General features: G+C 37.5%; 1 protein-coding gene across 2 annotated transcripts in view; it reads left to right on the top strand.

The window, feature by feature from the left end:
* LOC112052611 (thyrotropin-releasing hormone receptor) overlaps positions 1 to 13,179 on the top strand; it is a 119,080-nt gene that overhangs the window by 61,609 nt on the left and 44,292 nt on the right. The gene's annotated exons all lie outside the window — the stretch shown is intronic.

Raw genomic sequence — 13,179 nt, 5'->3', positions numbered from 1 at the left:
AGCAATTCGAGCAATATATCAATTAAAATCACGCGAGTCCCTTCGTCAAAAGTTTAAAGAAATAGGTATACTAACAGTAGCCTGTCAATATATATATAACTGTATAATATATGTAAGACAAAATATTAATTTGTACAAACGAAAAGGAGATCTAAACCCACGTCTTACTAGACACGGGCATAAGTTAGTTATTTCTGCATATCGTCTCCAAAGAGTAAAAAAATCTTTTGTAGGTTTGGGTGTACTCTTCTATAATAAGATCCCCAAGACTGTGATGGACCTGCCAATGCATAGCTTTAAGCAATGTGTTTAAAAACATTTACTTAGTCGAGGGTACTAACACAACATTGATGAGTTCCTTAATGATAAAAATGCTTGGAGGCCGTTGGATCAGCTTCCACCTTCACACAGGAAGTAAAACTATAACAAATGTAAACAGTAATTGTTATCAATTGTAAATTATAATACTGTATGACTTTTTCAAAAGAGCAACTGTTGAGTTTCTTGCCGGTATCTTCTCAGCAGGACCTGCCTTCCGAACCGGTGGTAGAATCTTTACAAATAGTCAACTGACGTGTCAAAAGTGCTTGTAAACTGAGCCTACTTGAAATAAATGAGATTTTGATTTTGATTTTAAGTACAATAGGCTGTTATATACCAGTATTTTAAAACTCGAAGTCGCCAAATATGAGACCGTTTATTATCATTAATAACCCATATTCGGCTCACTACTGGGCACGGGTGTCCTCTCAGTATTAAAGGGGTTAAACTAATAGTCCACCACTCTCCAACTGGTGAGGGCATATTATAAATAACATTTACTCACCTGTTTATATCTGGCAACCCCATAGTTGCAGTGGTGAAAGCAACTGCAACTGTAGGGTTGCCAGACTGGGTATATTCTTTTTACTTGTATTAAATAAATTTAATTAAAAATGTAATCATTTAATGATATCCGGCCGCAATAACTAGGTTACCTATTTGCAATGTGTCAATGTGAACATTTTCAATCAATTATTTGTTATTCCTAATTAATATAAGATGAGCGCAACGATTTTATATTATACCTACTAGAGAAGTTTTTCACAAATCCCGCGGGCACCATGGATTTTCCGGGATGAAAAGTAGCCTATGTGTAATTTAGAGTAAAATCTATTTCAGCCAAATCGCTGCGTAAAGGAGGAACAAATGTACACACTTACACACACAAACTTTCGCCTTTATAATATTAATGTGATGTGATAAATATTGCTGGATGAGGGTATATATTTCTTATGCCGGATCTTGTACTACAAGATCAAATCCACGTGTTCCGATCTATGTAAATGTTATCCCAATATTCTATTCATTCCTAAAGATATAACACCTACGAGGAAATTAGACACTATTCATGTTGGTGTTTATCTTTGAAATACATTCGTGGAAATTATTAATAGATATGTTATGCGTGATTTAACCTATGAGTAACATTAATTTACCATTTTAGTACATGAGAAGATCTATTAGGGTTTTTTTTTTTTTTATTCTTTACAAGTTAGCCCTTGACTACAATCTCACCTGATGGTAAGTGATGATGCAGTCTAAGATGGAAGCGGGCTAACTTGTTAGGAGGATGAAAATCCACACTCCTTTCGGTTTCTACACGACATCGTACCGGAACGCTAAATCGCTTGGCGGTACTTCTTTGTCGGTAGGGTGGTAACTAGCCACGGCCGAAGCCTTCCACCAACCAGACCTGGACCAATTAAGAAAACCTCAATCGGCCCAGCCGGGGATCGAACCCAGAACCTCCGTTTTGTAAATCCACCGCGCATACCACTGCGCCACGGAGGCCGTCAAAATTTACAGCAGCAACTGCTACCGACATAGGGCAGTCGCTGACTGCAGTCAACGGCAGTCGCTGACTGCTGTCGACTGCCGTTGACTGCCATCGAGACGTCGCCAACTGCAGTTGACTGCAGTCGTCGATAGCAGAAACTGTTTGTGTAAATGAACTAAGTCAGCTGATTTTATATAAATCTTCTAAAAAAGAAAACTCCAGCCTTTAATAATTAAAAGAAAGAAAGAAAGAAATATCTTTATTTTTAGGCAGTGCCACACATTACAATAATAAATTCTAAATATATAGCTTATACCTAGAGCAAAAAAAGAAGAACGCCGTGCAATATGTGGCATAACCTAGAAATAGGCCCTAACTCAGCATTTTGCTACATACTTCCTACACAAAAAAAAAGTATGCAGCACTGATTTACGCAGAATTTGCAGAATTGTTACGGATTGATGTTGCCAAAATAAACTATTTTTTTTTATAAATTGGTTGAAATATGACGACAACATGGTTTTCATTCCCCAACTGAAAGTTGTAATTTTATTATTTATTTAGATTATAAAAAAATATAGTTATTTCAATCAGTTTTTTTAATAAATAAAGCTTATCCCCTAAAATGTTTTCTTCCCAAATTCCTTCATGACATTCTTCAAAAACCTTTAAATCTCGGTTTTTGATTTTTCACCGATAACGCTTCATAATCTCTTTGAAATATAAATATTTTCTGCTTAAATAGAAGACGTTCCACGCGAGTGAAGTCACGGGCTTGTCCTAGTAAATAATCAAATACCTATTCAACAAACAGAATTCGTATCTACGGAATTGGTGATTTAAGTATATTCTATAAGGCAACGATATTTTATATTATAGATATGTTACGTGCCTACAAAATCACCGCATAAAGTGATCCCAATTTAGCTACACTACTGAACGCACACATCCATCATTTTGTGTTTAATTTTATATGTATGCATATATAGTTTTTTTTTGGAGCCGTGATAGCCCAGTGGATATGACCTCTGCCTCCGATTCCGGAGGGTGTGGGTTCGAATCCGGCCCGGGGCATGTAACTCCAACTTTTCAGTTGTGTGCATTTTAAGAAATTAAATATCACGTGCCTCAAACGGTGAAGGAAAACATCGTGAGGAAACGTGCATACCAGAGAATTATCTTAATTCTCTGCGTGTGTGAAGTCTGCCAATCCGCATTGGGCCAGCGTGGTGGACTATTGGCCTAACCCCTCTCATTCTGAGAAGAGACTTGAGCTCAGCAGTGAGCCGAATATGGGTTGATGACGACGACGTTTTACACTTCCTGAACACACAATTCGACATTGTTTAAATTAAAATAAAATAAGAATAGTTTATTTCAGTAACATCAATCGGTAACAAATAAAAAGGCTAGAGTCTTCTTTTAAGAGTTGTGAACTTCTGTATCAGAAGACTCCGCTCTTCCATATCAAGCTGTAATGAAAAATATTTAAAATTAATCATAGTGGGTATATACAAATACATATATATATTTAGGTAATGAAACTAAAAACATATTGTATATTGTGCTTGTGTGAGAGTATGTGCTGGGTTAATCTTGTACCTACTCGTGTTATGTAATATGTTTCAGTAAAGATTTAACTTCTTCATAATTTTATGTTAATAAAAATTTTGTAAATATTGTTTTCAAGTATATAAATTCAATGGACATATATTCACTTTTCTGTTGTTATGTATTATCTTTTTTTACTATGTGATTTAATGAAATTAAGACAATTAGCCGCTTTCGTTCGGCTCAGTTTTTAAGCGCTAGTGCCATATCCATGGCATAAAATCTATGCTATTATGAGTAGGTAAATTTTTCATTCACAACGCAAGACCATAATAAGTCGTAAGTTCGATTCCTTGCGGCATACTAATTTCTATGCGGTATGCTTTTAAATGATGTTCTCATGTGGTAAATAGTCTGGATTGTCAAAAAATTTCAAATCACTCTCGAGGTCGATGAACTTTACGGAGACCTACCAAAGACGTACCGCCAAGCGATTTAGCGTCCCGGTACGACATCGTGTAGAAACCGTAAGCAGTGGCGTGCACAGGGTTTTTAACTAGGGTATGCACTATGTGTACAAAGTGGTTCGTAATGAGTTTTCAGGGTATGCAGGGCATTTTTGCATCTATGGTGTGCACGCCACTGACTGTAAGGGACTGTGTGAATTTTCATCCTTGGACTTTTTGCAAGTTAGTTTTTGTATTGCTACTGTGCCATGGTGGTAAAATGTAGTCTTTGATCACGCGCCAAATGTTCTATATAATACGTTAATGTACTTAGTAATAAAAGTACTACGGGTAGCATTGTTTACATGTGCATTGTGTTAGTTTTGGACAATGCAGCGGCAAAGATTATGGCGCAGACGAGAGAATAGGTAACGAATGCAAGAAGAAATATTCATCCTCCTAACAAGTTAGCTCGCTTTCATCTTAGATTACATCATCACATACCATCAGGTGAGATTGTAGTCAAGAGCTAACTTGTAAAGAACAAAAATAATAAAAAAAACCCTATTTTATAGGAAACTAAACCTTGGTCTTTTTGCATGTTAGTTATTGTAACGCGTCTGTGCCATGGTGGTAGAATGTAGTCTTTGATCACGCGCCAAATGTTCTATGTAATACGTTAATGTACTTAGTAATAAAAGTACTACGGGTAGCATTGTTTACATGTGCATTGTGTTAGTTTTGGACAATGCAGCGGCAAAGATTATGGCGCAGACGAGAGAATAGGTATCGAATTAAAGAAGAAATAAAATGCGTTTGTTCTTTACTGCTAACAGTTGTACGTTAGCTAGATACGTAAATGGTACATGATGCTAAAAATTTTCTGTTTAAATAGTATTTATTTATTTTGTATGTACAATTGTACAGTCGCAAACACACTGTTAATCGTGCTAAGTGTTTAGGTACCAGTAAACCTACTAAGTAACATGGTGTGAATAAGTAACAAACAAAGATCCTCGAATCCAAGTTACAGTTAGTTTAGGACGAATTCGTCCGTGTGCTTACTTACCCGTTCTATCTTCCCCATCTTACCCATTCTATTTTCTAAAACTTTTAGAAAATAGAATGGGTAAGTAAGCTATTCTTATAAGATATATGTCATCGCGGACTTATGTAGTTCTTTAAAATACCAATATCCTACCGCATTGTTTTGTTATAATTATCTCGAAGGTATCAGGTAGCATATGAAAGCTCCTAGGCGGCCTGGATTTTTCCGAAACTTTATACAATAATCATATAATTAACACAAAACCTTGACAAATGTACCTAGACTTTCCTAATGAATCTGGTTGGTGAAAGCCGCATGAAACTCTATTCAGTAGTTAATCGAGTATATTGCAAACAGACAGACAGACGCGGTGTAAACGTAATTCGGTTTACTATTGAGCACGAGTCCCTCCCCAGAAAGAGAGGGGCTGGCTGGCTCCAAATGCGGATTGATAGATTTTACACCCGTAAAGAATTAGGAAAATTCTCAAGTATGGAGGTTTCCTCACAAAGTTTTGCCTTCACCATTTGAGACACGTGATATTTAATTTCTTAAAATGCACACAACTGAAAAGTTGCAGGTGCATGCTACGGACCGGATTTGAACCTACGCCCTCCAAATCGAAGACAGAGGTCATATCCACTAGGCTATCGTCTTTCATCGTCTTCTTGCAAAGATAAGCTGTCCTATATTTTGCGTTTAATAAAATATTTGGCAGTTAAAAGTACAGATCAATTCGTTTAATCCATCCTACTTCCTAACTTAAAATTGGATCTGTCCTGTCTGTCAACTCGAATGAAAAGCATTAAGACGTTTGTAAAATTAGATTACTCTTTGACGGTCTACGCGCCTTGCCAAAACAATTTTGTAGCGGCTCGCGAAATTTAATATCGCAGGGAGACCGGTCGGAATCAAAATGGACGAAATTTTCGCACATTACTCGCATAGTTTTACAAAATGAAATGTCACAGTCGGTGTTGGTTTTGCTTTTTTGACCTGAATTTTTGAACATTAAGACCCCGCACTAGAAAGCGCAGTGTTTGTCGACCCCCCACTAGTTGGACTGACGACATCAAGCGAGTCGCAGGGATTCGCTGGATGCAAGTGGCTCAATATCGTGAACTTTGGAAGTCCCTACAAAAGGCCTACTACTACTTCATCATCATATCGGCTGATATGATGATGAAGTAGTTTTAGTTTACTTATATTAAATCCACATTCACGATTGACATAGGAACCCTGAAACTCAAGTGAATCAATCAATACATACATTACCTTATTATTTTATAGTTTTTGGCTGGTGGGAGGCTTTGGCCGTGACTAGCTACCACCCTATCGGCAAAGACGTAACACCAAACGATTTAGCGTTCCGGTACGATATCGTGTAGAAACCAAAAGGTATGTGGATTTTTATCCTCATCCTAACAAGTTAGCCCGCTTTCACCTTAGATTGCATCATCACTTAGACATTATGACAGCCGTGATAGCCCAGTGGATATGACCTCTGCATCCGATTCCGTAGGGTGTGGGTTCGAATCCAGTCCAGGGCATGCACTGGGCTAAATAAATAGATGACAGATTAGTTTTTAGCATAAAACCATAAATCACTAAAGTTTGACGGCTGAGTGGCCCAGTGGGTATTGACCAGCCTTCTTCATCCAAGGTTATGGGTTCAGGTCCTACTTTATAGGAGAGGGGATATACAGCTTAGATCCACCAGCCTGCTCCAATATGGGTTGTCGGGCTTTAAGTAATGTTTTTTAACGACCATTATTATTAGATGCCTCAAAGTTACTCAGCAGAGCGAGTTATGCTTGGAGTTTCTCTGCGTGATCGGATCAGAATTGAGGAGATCCGCAGACGAACCAAAGTCACTGACATAGCTCAGTGAGTCGCGAATGCAATGCAATAGGCAGAACACACAGTTCGAAGAGTCGATGGATGTTGGGGTTGGTGACTTCGATTCTTCTGCGGATCTCCTCGTTTCGGATTCGATCACGCAGAGATACTCCGAGCATAGCTTCATCGTACGTTGTGACTCTGAGCCTTCTTATGAGGCCCATAGTCAGCGACCAAGTCTCAGAACCATAGGTCATCACTGGCAACACGCACTGTTCGAAGACTTTGTCTTCAGACACTGAGGATTTTCGGACAAAAAGATATAATTTACTAGCTGAATCCATAGGTTCCCGTAGGAATATAGGGATAATATATAGCCTATAGCCTTCCTCGATAAGTGGGCTATCTAACACTGAAAGAATTTTTCAAATCGAACCAATAATTTCTGAGATTAGCGCGTTCAAACAAACAAACTCTTCAGCTTTATAATATTAGTATAGATGCACTATTTATTTGTTTAAACTCTTAAAAATGAACTTTGAAGCGAATAAGTCACATTTGTATTCGGCTATACGAGAATTATCGTAAACGGCCCAATAAGAACTTCCTCGAAGAGTATTTTAATTCTTTACAACGTTTTGTAAGTAAAAATTCGCTAAAACTTTATTGCTCTTAATTTGGGTCGCGCATTATCAGCGATTTGGAGGAAAATAAACTCTATTTAACGGGAATAAGGAGTTGTTGAATGCAGTTTGCTGCTATCTGGTGTGGTTTGATGCAGTATGCACAGTCAACAGTCAATGTGATTGTTTTACGTGTGGGCGTAGTGAAGGCGATTTGATAAGGGAACCTATTTACAACTATAGGTGAATCATCAAATAATAGGCTACTTGCCTCTTTTGTAAACAGTGTTTAAACTGAATTATGGAAGTATTATAAGCTATATTTTATTTTGTTCCGTCAATAATAACCAGTAAAAAATTCAATATAAATGAAAAATTATCTACGTAAAATTTTCGCCGTCAAATCACAACGCATTAGCAAGTGACGTCATTCATAGAGATAACATCGTGATTGGCGTTTGCAGTGATGTGAAATATCACGACACCGCAAGCGCCAATCACAAACCGATCCCTTGTAGCGAATGACGTCACACTTTATGATTGGCGTTTGCGGTGACGTGATAAAAATACAATTTTGTTTTATAAAAATATTACAATTATGAGATTATTTTCACAAATATATTATATCTTCTGCATTAGCATTTCTAAATCTATACTAATATTATAAAGCTGAAGAGTTTGTTTGTTTGATTGAACGCGCTAATCTCAGGAACTACTGGTCCGATTTGAAAAATTCTTTCAGTGTTAGATAGCCCATTTATCGAGGAAGGCTATAGGCTATATATTATCCACATATTCCTACGGGAACGGGAACCACGTGGGTGAAACCGCGCAGTGTCAGCTAGTGACAATATATTTTTCGTACACTCAGTACAATAATTTTCACAAATAAAAATGTGATTAGAATTTCTAGTCATCTAAATATAGGCAATATGCAAAAAATCTTCTTAGTTTTGTACAGCAGGCGAGTAGCCTATTGCAATAGGTACCTAAAGTACGATTATTAATTCCAGTCAGTAAAATGACAAATGCAACTGTCACTGAAATATCATTTCACTGAATGGAATTAATAATCGTACTTTAGGTACCTACAATTGGAATTATTTGATGCGTCACCATTATAAGTACCAGATTATTGTAGGGTGGTAACTAGCTACAGCCTAAGCGTCCCACCAGCCAGATCTGGACCAATTAAGAAAGCCTCAATCCGCCCATAGATCGAACCCAAGACCTTCGTCTTGTAAGTCTACCACTGCGCCACGTTAATGTTTGTTCTCTTTGTTTTTATATGCGTTTTACGATGCTGAGTGACTAGCCTCCCATTACCACCATGGTTGCTCCTACCATGAACATGGACTGACAAACTTTCAGATTTAATAAAATGAGGAGAGTCTGGCTACGACACAATATTCTTCTATTACGCAACAGTTTTGTGGAGTACTTAATATCTATACTAATATTATAAAGAGAAAAGATTTGATTGTTTGTTTGTTTGTTAGCATTGAATATGCTCTGAAACTGCTGAACCAATTTGAAAAATTCTTTCACTGTTGGAAAGCTACATTATCCCCGAGTACATATATATATTATGTCCTCGTATTCCAACGGGAACGGGAACCATAAGGGCGAAACCGCGCTGCATAGGCTAGTGGGCTATAAACCAGGCATAATAATGATGTGCAGAACCTTTAAAACCTGATACGATAATAAGTATACCATGCGTGGGAAGGTAAAAGGGACGCAAATTAAATGAACCAAATTAAAACATTAAGCTCAGTTTTATAGCCATTATTATCAACATTTAATAGCCATGTGTAGGTGTACTTACAGCTTATTAAAAAGCTTTTAGTTTTTAGTTTTATTTAATATTATATTAATTAAATTTACGAGCCTATCAAAGCCTTGATTTTTTTTATTCTTTACATGTTAACCCTTTACTACAATCTCACCTGATGGTAATTGATGATGCAATCTATAATAAAAATTTTAATAAAAAAAATACAACCGACTTCAAAACCTAAAAACGTACCCACTAAACTAAAAAGCAAAAAATAACATCATAATATGTTCTACCTGCTGATCAGTATGAAGGCGGTGCTAAGCCGGTGATGTATTAATTCAAGCCATGTGAGCATATCTTATAGATTTAGATTTTGCAGACAATGTTGTTTCATGTGGTCCTGTCAGAAATGGCTTAAATTAAGACAACACCGGCTAAGCACCGACTTCATACTGATCAGCAGGTAGAACATATTATGATGTTATTTTTTGCTTTTTAGTTTAGTGGGTACGTTTTTAGGTTTTGAAGTCGGTTGTATTTTTTTTATTAAAATTTTTATTATTTTTCAATTTTTAGTGTAAAATTTCATCTCAAACGAATACAACAGACCCCTAATGACAGTCACAACCCATCTTGGTACAAAATTCTCAGCAATACAAATTAATCAAGCCCAAGCACAAGGTAGCTACCGTAAACCGTCAAGGGGTTCCCTTCATTGACCTTGGTCTTCATCATCAGACCCCTAATAACAGACACAACTCATCTAGGTAGAAAGTTCTCAGCAATACGAATTAATCAAGGCCAAACACAAGGTAGTTACTGTTAACTGTTAAGGAGTTCCCTTAATTGTCCTTGGTCTTCATCACCAAACCCCTAAATGACAGTCGCAACCTATCTATGTGGAAAGGTCTCATTAAGACAAATTAATCAAGCCCAAACACAAGGTAACTGCTGTAAATCGCCAAGGAGTTCCCTCATCTGTTTTATGACTCCATCATCAGATCGATTTTAAACCTTCATAATTTTCTATTTCTTAAAGGCACTAAATGGAAAAGTTCACGAACACACTAGACACCCATATAATTTTCGAAAGTTCCCCTCAATTTCTCCAGGATTCCATCATCAGATCTTGTCATGATGGCAATGGGACCAAATGGGGACTATACCGTTTCAAACAAAAAAAGAATTTTTGAAATCGGTCCACGCGTCTTTGAGTAATCGGTGTACATACATAAAAAAAAAAAAAAAATACCGACCGAATTGAGAACCTCCTCCTTTTTGAAGTCGGTTAAAAATGTAGGCGGGCTAACTTGTGATAATAGTCATGGCTCATTATAACTCCTGCATTCAGTCTTAGTCCAAATGTAGACAATAAGTGGATGTCGTCATGTCGAAGGGCGTGGTAGTATCGGGATGCCCTATGGTTTTAATGAGATTTACAACCTTAGCTCCTAACCTCTCATGTCGTATTGGGGCACCATCCCATCCTTATTATCTCTCTGTTCAGCTCATTCAGTGCAACTTAAATAAAATGTTGTGAAAACGCTCTTTCCTTGGCCCCTCTATGTTAAGCTCATTTGGTTGGAAGTTAAATAAATCTTTTAAAAACGCTCATTTCGTGGCCCCTATCAAATTACATTGGAATCTGCGAATGAATGACAGAACGAAATCGATACACCCACCTATCCGAATCGTTTACGGTCATTAAAATATTACTTTTTTACTCACGGCTAATAATCCCTATTATTTCGAAAGTTTTTAGAGTTCCTTATAGAGAATATAGGGAACGGTCTTCATCACTCAGCTTTATGACGCCGCGAGTTTCATCCCCGTGGTTCCCCTTCCCGAAAGAATAAGGGAATAATATAGCCTATAGCCTTCCTCGATAAATGGGCTATGTAACACTGATTGATTTTTTTTGAAATCGGAGCAGTAATTCCTGAGATTAGCGCGTTCAAGCAAACAAACAAACTCTTCAGCTTTATAATAGTTACTAGCCAAAGCCGCGCGGTTTCCCGTTCCCGTAAGAATACGGGGATAATATATAGCATATAGCCTTCCTCGATAAATGGGCTATCTAACACTGATTGATTTTTTTTTAAATCGGAGCAGTAATTCCTGAGATTAGCGCGTTCAAGCAAACAAACTCTAACCTTATAATACTAGCGGATGCCCGCGACTTCGTCCTGGAATCAAACCTAGCACCTCATGCTCTGTAGCCTCGTAGCTAACCACTGCACCCTCTAGGTATTTGCAAAATAACCACATGCGAATTTGCTTAATTAACAAATTAACTAGAACCTTAGATATAAGCCACTTCTAACTTTTCTAATTTCATATGAAAACTAGAAAGTGATTTACCCTTTCATTAATGACTGTGGGTTGTAGTTCTAATAACGAATTCTGTAAAAGCACTAATTATCACTATCTACTATCACTATAAATCGATACATACGTTTACTACAGTAAGTGTTATCTATTTTTAAACCCCGACGATAAGAGGGGTGCTATAAGTTTGAATTGTCTGTTTGCTTGTTTGTCTGTCTGTCTGTACGATAGCTCCAGAACGGATGAAGCGATTTCAATATAGTTTTTTTTTTATTAAAGCCGACTTATATGCGAGTGTTCTTAGATATGTTTGATGTAAATCGGTTGAGCCGTTTAAAAGATGTGTGTTAGCAAATATACTCGATCTCAAATGAAAGAGAATATTGATGACTTGATCGAGAGTGTAATTAATAATTTCATGACATTGGGGGATTTTTCAAAATTTTCAATTTTATGTTATAGTTAATTTCTTTTATGCTAGCCACTCACCATCCAATAAGTCCACGTGCCTGCAGTGCTAACGACAGGACATCCGATAAAACTGATCGTGGGCCTTATTTATAAACTGGAAATGAAATTTAAACCCCAATTTAGTAAATTTGTAAATCTTTGTTAAAATATGCATAAAAAGTGCAAAATGTGTGTCTTTGTTGCCGACGCAAAAAGAGGGGTGTTATAAGTTTGACATACCTACCTGTCTGCCTGTCTATGGCACCATACAGATGCCACAGACAGGCAGACAGACTCTCGGACGGATGAAGCGATTTCAATTTAGCTTTTCGTATTAAAGACGAGAGTTCTTAGATATGATTGATGAAAATCGGTTGAGCCGATTAAATGTTGTGTGGGTGAAAGTGGGGAAGAACAACCAAATGTCTGCAAATATACTCGATTGGGGTCTCAAATGAAAGCGCACTGAAAGAGAATATTGATCGAGAGTTTAATTAATAATTTTATGAACTTCGGGGGTTTCAAAATTTTCAATTTTATTACTAGAGCTAGTTAAAGGGTTATTTACCGGGAAAATCTCTGCAACTGAGGTGTGCGAGACAATTTGAGTGTAAAAGATTAAACTAAGTTCGGAATAACCCTTCATTCATTAAGGGATTCGCCAAAGCCCTTTATGGCCGGAAAGGGAGACATCGCGTTCGTACGCGTAATTTGGAGGGAATAAATTTGCTGCCTTTTAAAATGGATTTTTTTGGAAAATTAGGTAAAAAGTAATAAGGTAAATGATGCGAAATACACTTTGTAAGGCATAGCAGGATTAACTTTCTTTTTCTTTTTATGTATTTTCTGTAGATCCGTATTGGATCGCATCAATATATACCTGTACTAAAAAAGATTTGATTGTTTGTTTGTATGTTTTGAATGTTTAAGTATGTTTTGATCGCTAACTGTGGGCCTTATAATAAAACCCAGAGTCACACAGACGATGGAACGAGCTATGCCAGGAGTATTTCTGCGTGATCGAATCAGAATTGAGGAGATCCGCAGAAGAACTAAAGTCACCGACATAGCTCAACGTGTCGCGAAGCTGAAGTGGCAATGGGCGAAGTTGGGGTCCCAAGGTGTTGGAATGGCGACCCCGCACTAGAAAGCGCAGTGTTGGTCGACCCCCCACCTGGTGGACTGACGACATCAAGCGAGTCGCAGGTATTCGCTGGATGCAGGCGGCTCAGTATAGTGATGTTTGGAAGTCCCTACAAAAGGCCTATGTCCTGCAGCGGACGTCCATCGGCTGA

Source organism: Bicyclus anynana, chromosome 24 (assembly GCF_947172395.1).
Source record: "Bicyclus anynana chromosome 24, ilBicAnyn1.1, whole genome shotgun sequence".
NCBI classification, from domain to species: domain Eukaryota; kingdom Metazoa; phylum Arthropoda; class Insecta; order Lepidoptera; family Nymphalidae; genus Bicyclus; species Bicyclus anynana.
This window is presented reverse-complemented; position numbering and strand designations above follow the sequence as displayed.